Source organism: Manacus vitellinus, unplaced genomic scaffold (assembly GCF_001715985.3).
Source record: "Manacus vitellinus isolate BGI_N305 unplaced genomic scaffold, ASM171598v3 scaffold_115_pilon, whole genome shotgun sequence".
Classification (NCBI taxonomy): Eukaryota; Metazoa; Chordata; class Aves; order Passeriformes; family Pipridae; genus Manacus; species Manacus vitellinus.
Genome location: NW_021938866.1, coordinates 423964 through 436883, shown reverse-complemented (window position 1 = coordinate 436883; position 12920 = coordinate 423964).

Here is a 12920-nt window from a genome sequence, read left to right as displayed (position 1 = left end):
CTCCGTCCCGGCCGCCCGGCCGCTCTCCGCCGCGATTCCAGCCCCCGACCCCGCGAGCCGTGAGGAGAAGGAGCCGGCGCTTCCCAGGGCGAGGGGCAGGAGCGGCGCTAGGAACGCTCGGCAAGGTGGGAATTGTCTGCCAGTGTATTACATGAGAAAGCCCTGAATAATTCATGGAGATTTATTATTCCATGAGTAATCCCGGCCCGAGCCAAAAGCAGGCGGCTGAAGCCCCGAGGAATGTTTTCCTCCGAACTGCTACACGTGTCAGTCTGGGAGCCCAGGGATGAATATTTTAAGGACAACAACCTCTTTTTCCCGTTTTCCTGGACTGTGTCACAGGAGGTTCCATCCAGGACTAGCCCAGACTCCTCACCTACACTTTGGGAAGCAGGAAAACACTGTGACACTTGCTCCCAGCTGGAGAAAAGTGTACCAATGTGTTCAAAATTCCTCAGGAAATGGGATTTCCCCTCCTCTTCCTATTTTTGGATTCTCTGATCTGGTTTTCCAAATTCCCTCTCAGATGTTTTGTATTTTCTGAGCTGATCCATATCATTCACCCCAGATTATTGATCCCAGGATGAGGAGAATTCAGTGTGTCAGCACTGGCTGTGGGAACGCTTCTCTCCATCCCTGGATTTGCAAGCCCAGTGCTGTATTTTTGGGAGAGTTTGGGCTTTTGGGAAGAGCAAATGAGACTGAGATCATGTGGAATCAATTGTGGAGTCTCAAATAAAGCTGTAAATCGGGGTTTCAAATCTTTTTGCAATAAGGCAAAGTAGTTTGTTCTTGGGGGGATAAAATGTTGGGATTGGTAATTGCAAATTTCCTTAATGATTAATAAACAGGATGAAAGTAATTAATATTTCAGCATGATATGTATCCAATTCTGACATAATAAGTGGAAATATGTTCGTTACCATAATAGAAACATAATGAAAACATCAGAAAATAATCAATTTCTTTTAAATTTATAATGAAAACTCTAAATGCACTTTTTGGTTCCAAACCCCTTTTCTGTGTAATTTCTCCTGGGCCAAGTGGGATTTTTTTCTTTTGACAAAATGAGGGTTTCCAGCAGCATTTTCCCATGAGGAAATGTTTCAGTGAACACATTCCCATGGTGATCTGGGATTGGGTAATGAGGTGTCAGGGAGTGCCCTGCACTGAAAATCATGGAATCAGGGAATGATTTGGTTGGAGGAGACCTTAAAGAACATGGGCAGGGACACCTCCCACTAGCCCAGGTTGCTCCAACCCGGCCTTGGACACTTCCAGGGATCCAGGGGCAGCCACAGCTTCTCTGCCCAACCTGTGCCAGGGCCTGCCCACCCTCACAGCCAGCAATTCCTTCCCAGTGTCCCATCTAACCCTCCCTCTGGCAGTGGGAAGCCATTCCCTGTGTCCTGTCCCTCCAGGCCCCTCTCCAGCTCTCTGGAGCAGTAACAGGAGGTGGTGGATCCCCACCCCTGGAGGTGTCCAAGGAATGACTGGACATGGCACTCACCGCGCGGGGCTGGGATCAGTCACAGCCTGGACTCCACGGATCCTGGAGGGCTTTTCCAGCCTCACTGATCCTGGGATTCTGTCATTCCGTGACGAAGAGGTTCCTCTAATTGCTTGGAATGAGTTCTGGTCAAAGCCACATGTGGGCAACGTCTGTGTGGGAGGAGGAGGCTGAGCCCCCTCTCAGTTCTCTGGTAATTCCCCGGGAGGGGGGAAAAGAGGCCCTTGCAGGCACACCCGGAGCCACTTTTCATTATTTTGTGTCACTCGTTCCTCATTTGTTGCTCTGCATATTGTGCCATTATAACAGGAAATTACATTTGCATCTTGTGTGGCACAAGCATGTTGTGAATATCATAAAAACACATATGGTCATAAAGGGTTGGGAAAAAAAGGCGATAAAACTGACATTTAGGAAACAGCTTTGGAAAAGAGAAAACATGTTCGGGGAGCTTTTGTGCAGCTCTTCCCTGTGAAAAATTCTGGGCTCTCACTCTAGAAGCTTTTTCGGCAAACTTCTTAATTTTTTGACAAACTTCCTAATTTTTTTTCGGTGCAAACTTCTTAATTCTTTTTTAAACACTTCCCAGCCCTTTTATAAATGTCTTCTTTTTTTTTTTTTTGCAAACTCCCTACTTTTTTTTAACAAGCTTCTTGATTTTTTTTTGTACAAACTTCTTAATTTATGTATTAACCTATTAGCTTCAACCTTTAGAAACTTTCCTTTGTGTTTTGAGCTTGAACATCCTAAAATCTCGTGGAAGAAGCTCCTGAGCCCACCCAGCCTTCCCCAAGTCGTGTTTTCCACGTGCTTTCCTGTTGTGTGACTGATTTTGGTGGAAGCACATAAATTTGATGGCAGTTCTAAGTGCAGCTCTTGAGTTTTGAATAATTTTGGATAATGGATTAAGCAATAATATTTCGGGGAGCTTAGAAATGGGGTTTCAGCCACTTGGACATTGGGATGTTTGTGGTGGAGGCTGGGTTTGATGTGACTATCCCTGAATTCCACTGGATCCTGGCTGTGGAGTTGGAGGAGGACGACTTGACATCCCCATCCCTTTATACTGGAATTCTGAACTAGCAGAAGTCCGTGTGCATCATAAAATATTAACTTTAAATAAGCAGAAATAAATAACCAGGGCAAGATTTTCATTACAGGTCAGAGATCCTGGACTGAAAAGCAGCAAGCAGATAAAAGTTCTCAATAAAACCGTCCCCTCCAAATACATTCCCTCTGTTTTTATCTCTCCCATTCCACTCCCTGACTCATGTCAGGGTTAACAACTCGCTGTCAGGGTCGTGTGTGCCCATGTGGATCATTCTGGAGTTGCCAGGGAATAGTTCTGCACATCCAGGTACATCAGCATCCTCTTGGTGCTGCCCTTGGTCCAAGGGAACGTCTGGGGCAACATTCCCACCAGTCACTGCCGTGTGCTCCCAGCAGGGAAGTCATTCCAATTTTCCAGGGCTGTAAACTGCAAGCCTTTTATCTGGAGCCTCTAACACGGTCTGTGACAAGCAGATCCGACGTGAGCATGCTATGCCATAAATCCTCCGAAATGTTCCTTTACACAGAAATTACAGGGCTGATTCATGATCCAAAGGCGGATTTTCAGCTCTTGCCAAGTCGCCATCGCTCCCTTCTGCTTGGAATGATCAGGAGAAGTGTCTACCAAGCAAAGGAGCTCTGCATCACAGGAGGAGGAGGAAGTCTTACTAGCTGCACCAAATCTCCTGGTTTTCCAGAGGATTTCACTCCCATGCAGCTGTGGACTGTCTGGCAACCACTGTGCGAGGACATCCAAGGCAGCCTGGATTTACCTCCTGCTCAATGCAAAGGGGTTTCCATAGGGGTTCTGCAATTTGGGAGTGGGCACCTCTCCATCCCGTGTCAGCTCCCTGCAGGGCCCTCCCTGTCCCCACTGTGTTTCCATGCAGGGATTCTCGCTGTGCTCCCGGGTTTGGCTCATGAGGGCACATGGTGTTATCCAGCCTGGAGAGGAGAAGGCTCCAGGGAGACCTGGGAGCCCCTTCCAGCCTAAAGGGGCTCCAGGAGAGCTGGAGAGGGACCTGGGACAAGGGACGGAGGGGCACGACACAGGGAATGGCTTCCCACAGTCATCCAGCCCCATTTGGGGCAGCCATTCCCAGCCGGTGGATTTTACCCAGGTCTGCCGTGTTCAGCCGCTGGCCACGGGAAGAGCAGCGGCCGCCGCAGCCGGGGAAGAGCAGCTGGCCGGGGAAGAGCCGGCAGGGCCGCGGCCCTCTCCGCCCTCACACTTCACAGGGCCCTCAGGCGGAGGGCGGGGCTACCGCGCCTTCCCGCCACTGTCGACGGAGCCACTTCCGGTTCACGGCCCGTCCCTCACGGCCCGTCCCTCACGTACTGTCCCTCACGTCCTGTCCCTCACGGCCGGTCCCTCACGTACTGTCCGTCACGTACTGTCCCTCACGGCCGGTCCCTCACGGCCCGCTTCATTTCTGGCTCGAGGTGAATCCCGCCGTTACCCTCACTTCTGCCTTCCCTGTCCACCGGAACGCCGGGATGCGGGATGCTGTTCCCCCGCACTTCCCTGGCCCCCCGCCGAGCATCTGGGCTGGCGCGGCGCTGCTGGCGGAGCCGGGGAGAGGCAAGGAAAAGAGGGGGAGCTTCGGGAATGCGGACCCAGGCGCTGCCTCACAAAGTTGTGACTTGCAGAAGCGCAAGGTAATAGAAGGGAGAATTCCCCCTCCCTCTCCTGCCAGCTGCCGGTTCGTCGGCTGCTCCCATCCCGGTGTAATTCTTCCCCCTAGTTTTCAGTCATGGAATAGGTGCCGTTAAAGCAGGAGCTGCTGCAGAGCCTCGGAGGCAGCCCCTGGCCCCGGCTGGGCTGGTTTTGGGGTGCAGACGAGCTGGCAGAGGAGCCGGGGGAGCGGAGGGAGGCTGGAGGAGGCGGCGGGGCTGCCCGGCGTGCCCAGATGTCCTTGGCAGTACGTGCCCCCATCCACTGCTCCGTGACTCATTCCTTCGCTGCTGAATGGAGGCAATTGTCACATCTCCACGGAGCCAGTAAAATCAGGGAACACGCACCGAGCGGCTCCTCTCCGTGCGGTACAAGTCCCCCATCCCGCGGCCCTTCCCCAGGGCCTCGTCGGCTGAGGCAGCGGGAGGAAGAGGAGGAGTTCAGAGCTCCGGGGAACAGCCCAGGGGTCACTTCGCCCCTCGGGAGACAGAAAGAGCTTGCAAAGTGTGAACGGGGTGTGGGGCACAACTGAACCCCTTCCAGCCTCCCGCAGCAAGAGCAGTGTCAGGATTTACACCCCAGAGCGGTGCCACGCAGAGCCACTGGGATCCAGCACGGTCGGCTGGGCCTCCCCCTGCCAACAGCCTTCACCACCGCCCCATTCCCACTGTTCGCTCCGATTCCTGCTTCCACGCTCTGTTTTCACACGGATGGGAACGTTCCATCCCTCCTGACTTTACACAGGTGTCATATTTGTTGCCGAGCACCCGTAATTTTGGGAGGAGTGTTTGCACTGCAAATGGAAACCTGTCATTTCCCTGCGCCTCCCTTCCCCAGCTCATGCCATCAGCTAATTCCATCAGCCATTGCAGCTGGAGGTTTCACGTCTCCTCTGTTAAATCAGGACAATGCTGCTCGGATTAAAACTAAAACACGCATCAAAAATCCCAAACCACCTACAATTTCCCCCTTTCTCCCTAAAATCTCAGCAGGAGCCATCAAAAGGAGGTGAATGGTACAGAAAGTGGAATATTAAGCTTTTTCCTGTGCTGTGGCACCATGGACACAAGCAGGACAAACAGAGCCTTCCCTGCTGCACAGCCACATCCATTTTTAAAAATGGGCCTTCTGTGCTTTCTTTTTTCAGCTCCATCTCCCCAAACCAAGGGAAAGATGTTCTCAGTTAGCGGGATTAAAAAGCAAAGTGTGGCACAAGTATCCTGGCAGCCTCGGCAGCGCTTCCCTAAAACTGTCTGCCACGGGCACAGCTGAAATGAAGTTGGGATTTAATGGCAAAACAACACCAGCAAATGGAGCTGGGGAAAAAAAATACCAACCCAAACCCATCATTTTTGGAATGGATTGAATGAGAAAGGTCCCCACGGCCACATGGAGAGGCAGATGCGGATGAGGATGGAAGCTCTGCCTTCCAATGCTGGGAGAGGCAGGATGACCACGGGCAGGAGGAGGATGGAGATATCCCACTCCAAAGCTGTCGCTTGGCTGTTTGCACGCTCGGTAAGTTCCTCATAAGCAAAAGTCTCTCGATTGCTGTTCCAGCACTGGAAATTGGAATCAGGGAAAGAGAAATGGGATGAAAATGAGATGAGGGGAAAAAAAGAGAAATGATGCTTTGGAAGCCTGTTCAAGTCTATAATCTCCTGTGATGTTTGTACTGAGAGAATAAATCCATGCTCTGTTCCAGGCTTGGGATAGCGGGGAGGGAAATATCCCCCTTTCCCTGGGCATGGAATCATTAAGGTTGGAAAAGACCTGCAAGATTTCTCCCTGGCAAGGGCTGTCAGGCACTGGAAGGGGCTGCCCAGGGAGGTGGTGCAGTCTCCACCCCTGGAGGTGTCCAAGGAAGGATGTGGCACTCAGTGCTCTGGGCTGGGGGACAAGGTGGCACTGGGCACAGGGTGGACTCCGTGGGCCGGGAGGGCTTTTCCAACCTGAATTATTCTGGGATTCTGCGATCCCCATGCCCAACCCTCAAGTGAGGAACGAGAGCCGTGCTCAGGCAGTTCGTGTGATCCTCGTGGAAGCCTCGAGCGCTCCCACTGCAGGCCCGCGGGTTCCTGTTGTGCGTCGCTTTGTTTTGCTCTTCTCCAGAGCAATGTTGTTTTTATCTGATGTCTCAGGAACTTCTCCTGGCCATCTGCGCCGCCCCGCTCTCCCAGTTATCCGCCAGAGCCCTTTGGGTTGTTTTAGGCATGGCAGGAATCTCCTGCAGCAGCCACACGCTGACACCAGCTTGGCTTTCTGTTCCCCGGGAAAAGGCGGTGGGAGCAGCGCTCCCTGGGCCGGCCGGGGCTCGGGGAGGGGACGGAAGCGGAGGGAGCGGGGGCTCCATCCCAGCCCCATGCTAACAATGCTCTTTCAGAGGCTCATAATGAACCCTTTGAGAACACGGAGTTATTTGGAAAAGTCCCGAACTGTGAGAAATATGCGCATGTTGCGGCTGAGTCACCAGTTGGCACGGGCCGCCCCGGCACACAGTTCTGGTTTTTAAGTGTACTTTTCTTCCTCGGATCCAGAGACAAGGGGCCATTATCAACTTTAATTTAATCTACGCCCCAGAATAGCTGCACCCGGCCCAGTCCTGCTGGAAAACTCTTCCAGGAGGATATCGGTCTTGATTTTGAGACTCAAAGCTTCCAGTGCCTGCATTCTCATCCCTCTTGGAAATTTGTCCCCAAACCTGCTTATCTCGAGCTTGAAATTATTTGGCTGCAACTTCCCCCCCCAGATCTCAATGCCTTCCTGCCTGCAGGATTAAGGGATCCATTCCAGTCTCTCCTTTGGCAGGTGTGTGAAAGGCTCTGGTGTCTCACACCTTTTTCTGTCCTTTTTGTTAAATTAGCAGGTTTTTCCTATGGAATTTAGGGACTTGTGTACCTCAGAGCTGCTCTGGGCTTGTCCACTGTAGGAGACACTACCTAGTCCTTGAACATTTCCTTGGATACACAGTGTCCCCACTCGGGATCTGTCCAACCAGGATGTGTCCATCTGGACCAGACAGGAGGGGAAAAGGCTCTGCTCAGAGCACCCTCAGGCACTGGGTGATCCTGGGATCCTGCACCTCATGTTTTCTGGGTGGCCTGAGGCATCCCCCACCCCTAATCCACAGCTCCCTCCATCCTGTGTTATCCCACAGCAGCACAAGCAAGGACACGATCCCAAACTGAACTGAAAAGTTCCTTTTAACATTCTCCTTTCCTGTATGGAAATCTGGGAGCCACCAGCGTGGCAAACATGCCGCTGCCCTCTCGCTCAGCCTCAGAGGCTGGGCACGGAGCAGCAAATCCCACACTTCCCACAAGTGCCCAAACTTTGGCTGTGGAGGAGCCCCGGGCCGGGCGTGGGGAGCGCGTGACCTGCCAGTGCATTGTTGTGGAAGTGCTGATGGGATCAGGCACAGATGGGCGACACAGAGCTGTCAGAACCAGCCTGGATTTGAAAATGTTATAATTGGGGATGGTAAACAAGTTCACAAGGACCCTATTGAGGCAAGGGATTGCCATGGTAACAGACCAGAAAAGTCTGGGAATGAGGAAGGATCGATAAGTGGGGGCAGCAGAGGGAACGGTGCTCCTGCCGTGCCGGTCCCTTCCCGGTGCTGGGAGCAAGGGAATGTGGGCTCCAGCCTTGCGCTGCTCTCCAGAGGGACACCGTTGATCCAAGCACTGAGCTTTCCTGGGCTGAACCCACTGGGATTTCATCCCAGCTTGGGAGCAGCCTGCTCAGTGTGTTGGATGTCCTCTGCTCCTGGACCAGCCATTGGAATATCCCATTTTTGCAGCAGGGTCCTTTTCCAGCAGCCACTTGGCTCTGTTTTCCCAGTCTGAGCAGGACTTGAGCTCCCTGGCTTGCATCCCTGGGATGCACCAGGGCAGGAGGAGTCTCACCCCACCCAATTCCTATTCCTGGGAAGTGGTCACAGCTCCAACCCTGCCAGGGCTCAGGGAGCGTTTGGACAATGCTCTGAGGCACATGGGGGGATCTTGGGGTGTCCTGTGCAGGGCCAGGAATTGGAGTCACGATCCAGGTGTGTCCCTTCCAACTCAGGATATTCTGTGATCTTTCCACCAGGGAACAGCATGGAGAGCAATCCCCACCACGCTGCTCCAGCCTTTCCCACAGTTTTAGGGTGAGAAGTTGGAGGCGGAGAAGCAAGAAACTAAAAAGTTCTGTAACAAAACTACCCTTAGCAACTTATTTACTCCAAAACAGTATTTTTTTAAAGCCCTATTTTATTAATCAGTTATTTGTCTTTATTAGGACAACACTTCACATTCCAAGACGGGTGCAGCACTCACTATAATAAACCAATAAAATTAGTTTATAGGCAAAAAGAAATGTTAAGGGCCTGGTGGCACTGCAACCCCCTGAACAAATCTTTTTTAAGTGGCATTTACCCTGCAACTCAGGTAAACGGGCACAAGAAAGAGTTTATCTTCAAATAATCAGGACTTGAACTTGGCATCAGTCTGTTGATTTGGGGTGGGCTGGGTCTGTCTTCCTTTTGTGGCTAAATGAGGGAAAAAATAGGATTTTGCTCCCTGGGGTTACTTTGGAGAACAAAGGTTTGGTTGGGAAACAAATCCTGCATTAGAAAACAGAATCCCAGAATCCCAGAGGTAGGAAAAGGCCTCCAAGACCATTAAGTGCAGCCTATGACCATTCTCCACCTGGAACTCTGTTCCATTATCTAACATTCCCGACTGAAAAAAGGTTTTTGGAAGTGCTTGGAGCCTTAAGGAAGTGCCCAGATGTTGCGTTCATTTGGTGGCACCGAGGAAGGGAGGGCCTGGCTCCCAGGCTGCTCTGCCCGGGCTGGAACAGCCCCAGAGCTCATCAGTACTCCCAGATTCCTCACCCTCTGGGATGAGATGTCTCCCGGGACTCACTCAGCTTATTGGGAAGAGGCCCTTGAAATACATCTGCATTCATGCTGGAAATTAGTGGATTTGAAGTTGGAAGGGCTGGACTTTCCAAGAGTGGAGAGTGAACACATGTTCAGCAAAGGACCCAGATTTTTCCATCCCTCTCCGAGCTGCACGGCAGCTCTATCCATCATTTTTCCAGTTGCTGCATTCCGTTCCAATCCCAACGAACTGCTGGGAAAGATCTTTGATAATAACTAGCCACCAAGACCTGGGAGACTTCATTTATTATGGCATAATACCCACGTTCCCCAGCTCGTGCTGGACCATATGGAGCGCTCTCCGCTGGGTTTGGCGGAGTTACTGGGGTGAAACAGGGATGGATTTTGTTCCTCATCCTCTTCAATTATGCCATAGATTGGATCATGCAGCAAACTCCAGCAGATCATCTGGGCATAGCAATCAGCCCCGAGGAGCACATCACTGAGCTCATCTGTGCCAATAAACACAGCGCTCGGCGCGGAGACTCCGGCGGGAGCTGATCCCGGGAGCAAATCAATAGGGCTTAGCACTCACCGAAAGCTAAAAATGGGAACACACACCTCAGTCTGTCACTTGCAGGCAGGAAAAGGCAGAGGGAAGAATTTTATCCAAGGTCAGTTTCTTTGGATCTTACACTAACCATCACTAACCTGGGAAATCGGGAAGCCTGGGCCTGCCTGGTGCCCAGAATTCCTGTGGAGGTGGTTCTCTTCAAGCCCGGCGTCACCCAGTACTCTGCAGTGACCGGGATGGAACCATAATGGTCCCATGCCCACATGCTGTGGCCACATTTCCATGGAATCTGGAACGGTTTGGGATGGAAGGGGCCTTAAAGCTCATCCAGTGCCACCCCTGCCATGGGCAGGCACACCTTCCACTAGCCCAGGTTGCTCCAACCTGCCCTTGGACACTTCCAGGGGTGGGGACTCCCCAGCCTCTCTGGGCACCCTACACCCAAACTTCTGTGCCTGTGTTTAACTGTCCCCCAAAATCTCCCTGATAAATAGACCATAATTTAACAGAAGTCCCCTTTTTGGTGCATAAGGACTAATAGAACATGACATTTATTATTCAAAAGAGGTGGCAAACGAATCAAGACATTGATTCAATGTGAACAGGCAGAATGTGATCCCTGCTCCTGCCTCTGCGAACCATAAATAATAGAACGGTTCCCATTCCCATTCCATTATCGCTAATAATGAGTTATGGGTAAAGCCACCACGTCCCTCGCAAAAAGCAAGATATAGCTCTGCTTATGGTTGATTATTAGAGGCTAAAATAAAGAGATTGATGCCCAAAAAAAAGTCTAATTAGCATTAGTCTATTGGAGAGGAAGCTGAGCATGCTGCTCTAGCACTGCCAAATGAAATTAAGGCCCAATTATTGATAAATGAAGAGTGGTTTGTGCTGGAGCCTGGCCTGGAGTCGAGGAAATACATCTGTCATTTGGCCTGCACAGGAGTCATTCATGTGTGACACGGCATCCTGTGCATTTATCATGCATCTGTAGATTTTTGGTTTAATTCACTTAGCTGTCTAACGAGATTCGGGGCCGGTGCCTCGCGCCGCGGCAGGATTTGGGCTGACAGATGCGGCTGGGGGCTGAGATGGTGTGTGACACCACGAGCCATCCTGCGTGTTAATTATTAGTGAAACCACGGTGCCCCTCTGCTAATGGGCTGGTTTATCTGCCTCCCTGGCTTTTCCAGCCAGCAATTACCCGGTGGCTGCGGGGCAGGTGGGACACAGGCCGGATCAAGGGACCATTGCTGCTCGGTGCCCTCGCTGCCGCTGTACCACTTCCATAGAAATTGGTGGCGGAGGTGTTTGAAGGAACCCCGCACCTCCCTGCTCTCTCACACCCACAGACTCCAGGAATGAGATAAGCGGGGTCAGAACTGCCCGCTCTTCATGCAGCTCAAAGTGGTGCAATAGTTTATTAGGCCCATTGTCGAAGGCAAATGGAAAGCACACGTCTGTGGGCATGATAAAGCTGCAGCAGCACTGTTGCGGTGCCAGCGCAGCGCAGGGCCGGGAGGCAGATTTATCCTATCTCACTACAGTTGGATTGGAAGTTCGTGGGGTTCTGTCATCATCTTGAGGGGAGAACTGAAAATAAATGTCACCTCCAGGTGCTGAGACAAGGGGGAGTTTGTCGGGAGTTCTGAGGCAACGTGAGGCCAGGGGTGGCAGAAACCTCCTGAAGTGAAAAAGGGGAGGTTTAGGTTGGACATTGGGAAGAGATTCCTGGCTGGCAGGCCCTGGCACAGGTTTCCCAGAGAAGCTGTGGCTGCCCCACCCCTGGAAGTGCCCAAGGCCAGGTTGGAATAACCTGGGCTATGGAAGGTGTCCCTGCCCATGGCAGGGGTGGAACAGGATGATCCTCAAAATCCCTTCCGACACAAAGCACTCTGTGATTCCACAGGGATTCAAACCCCCCTGGCCAGAGCTCTTGGCTTCAGAGGTACCAAAATACCTGCCGAGGATCTGGGGCTTGGTGTTATGTCCCCGGCACTGTGACACATGGGGATCACGCCTCGGGAAGTGCCTTTTCTCAGCAGGCACCTGATAACATGGCTGGGGAGTGGGTTGGAGCTGTCACAGGTGTCAGAGCTTCGCCGCTTCCAAAGGGCCCCGTGAGAGCTCCGCCGTGTCTTTTAATACCCAAACGTTTTTGGAAATCTGCCCCAATTTTAAGTAGGGCAGGAAAAGTCTCATCATCCAAAAGAGCTGCAAATCATTTCTCTAGACAAGGAGTCAGCTTCCCAAAGGCACTGCCTGATTCCTGCTCCTCAGGCCCATTGAAAGGAGGCTGTGCCATGGATCCCAGCTTTCCCCAGGGGTTGTCTCTGCTCACCACTGACCACCACCAGGCTCTGCTCTGGCACCGGCCGTGGCTGCCGTGGAGAAACCTGGGTGTGGGGAGGTGCCAGTGCACAGGTCGCCCGGAGAGGTGGTGGAAACCCCATCCCTGGAAGTGTCTGAGGCCAGGCTGGACAGGGCTTGGAGCAACCTGGGCTAGTGGAAGGTGTCCCTGCCCATGGAATGAGATTATCCTTAAAATCCCTTCCAATCCAAACCATTCACAAGGTGTCCATCAGTATTAGAGACACTGAAAACCCCAAATAATATAAACCAAATCCTTTCTGGAAGGTGTTTCTCCTTGTGACATTCCTCCAGGTCCCTCCAAAGCGGAGGAATCGTCCCTGGCTGCTGTTCCATGGATATTTCTCCCACCGAGCAGCGCCGGGCCTCCAATGTGAGCTGCATTTCAAATATTAAAAACAACAATGCGGTGTAATTCCCCTCATCACCCTGACTCGATTTGGGGCCGCCGCCGTAAGCCGGCTGCCATATGGAGGTGTGCTGGCCCTTGTGCTGGGGCACACCGGGAGAACTGCTGCTTGGCCACTCCTGTGGCCACGGGGACCAGGCCCCAGCTCCCCCCTTCCCACTGCCTCCAGCAGCCCGGGACAGTTTTACTGATGTTATGGATTTTTATCAGTTTTTGTATGTTTTATTGGTTTCATCCTCTCTGCCTCCTCAGAGCACCCCTGGCCATCCCCTCTGAGGTACCATCCACTTGGAGGTGCAGGGTCTGTTCCCACTCCCAGACCCTGGTGTGATCCCAGCCCTGGTCCCTCGCTGTGTCCCACGGTGGCACAGGGAAGGAGCAGGATCTGTCCCGGCCCTGTGGATGTGCCTGGCTCACCTTGTGTGTGCCCAGCTCACCTTGTGTGTGCCTGGCTCACCTTGT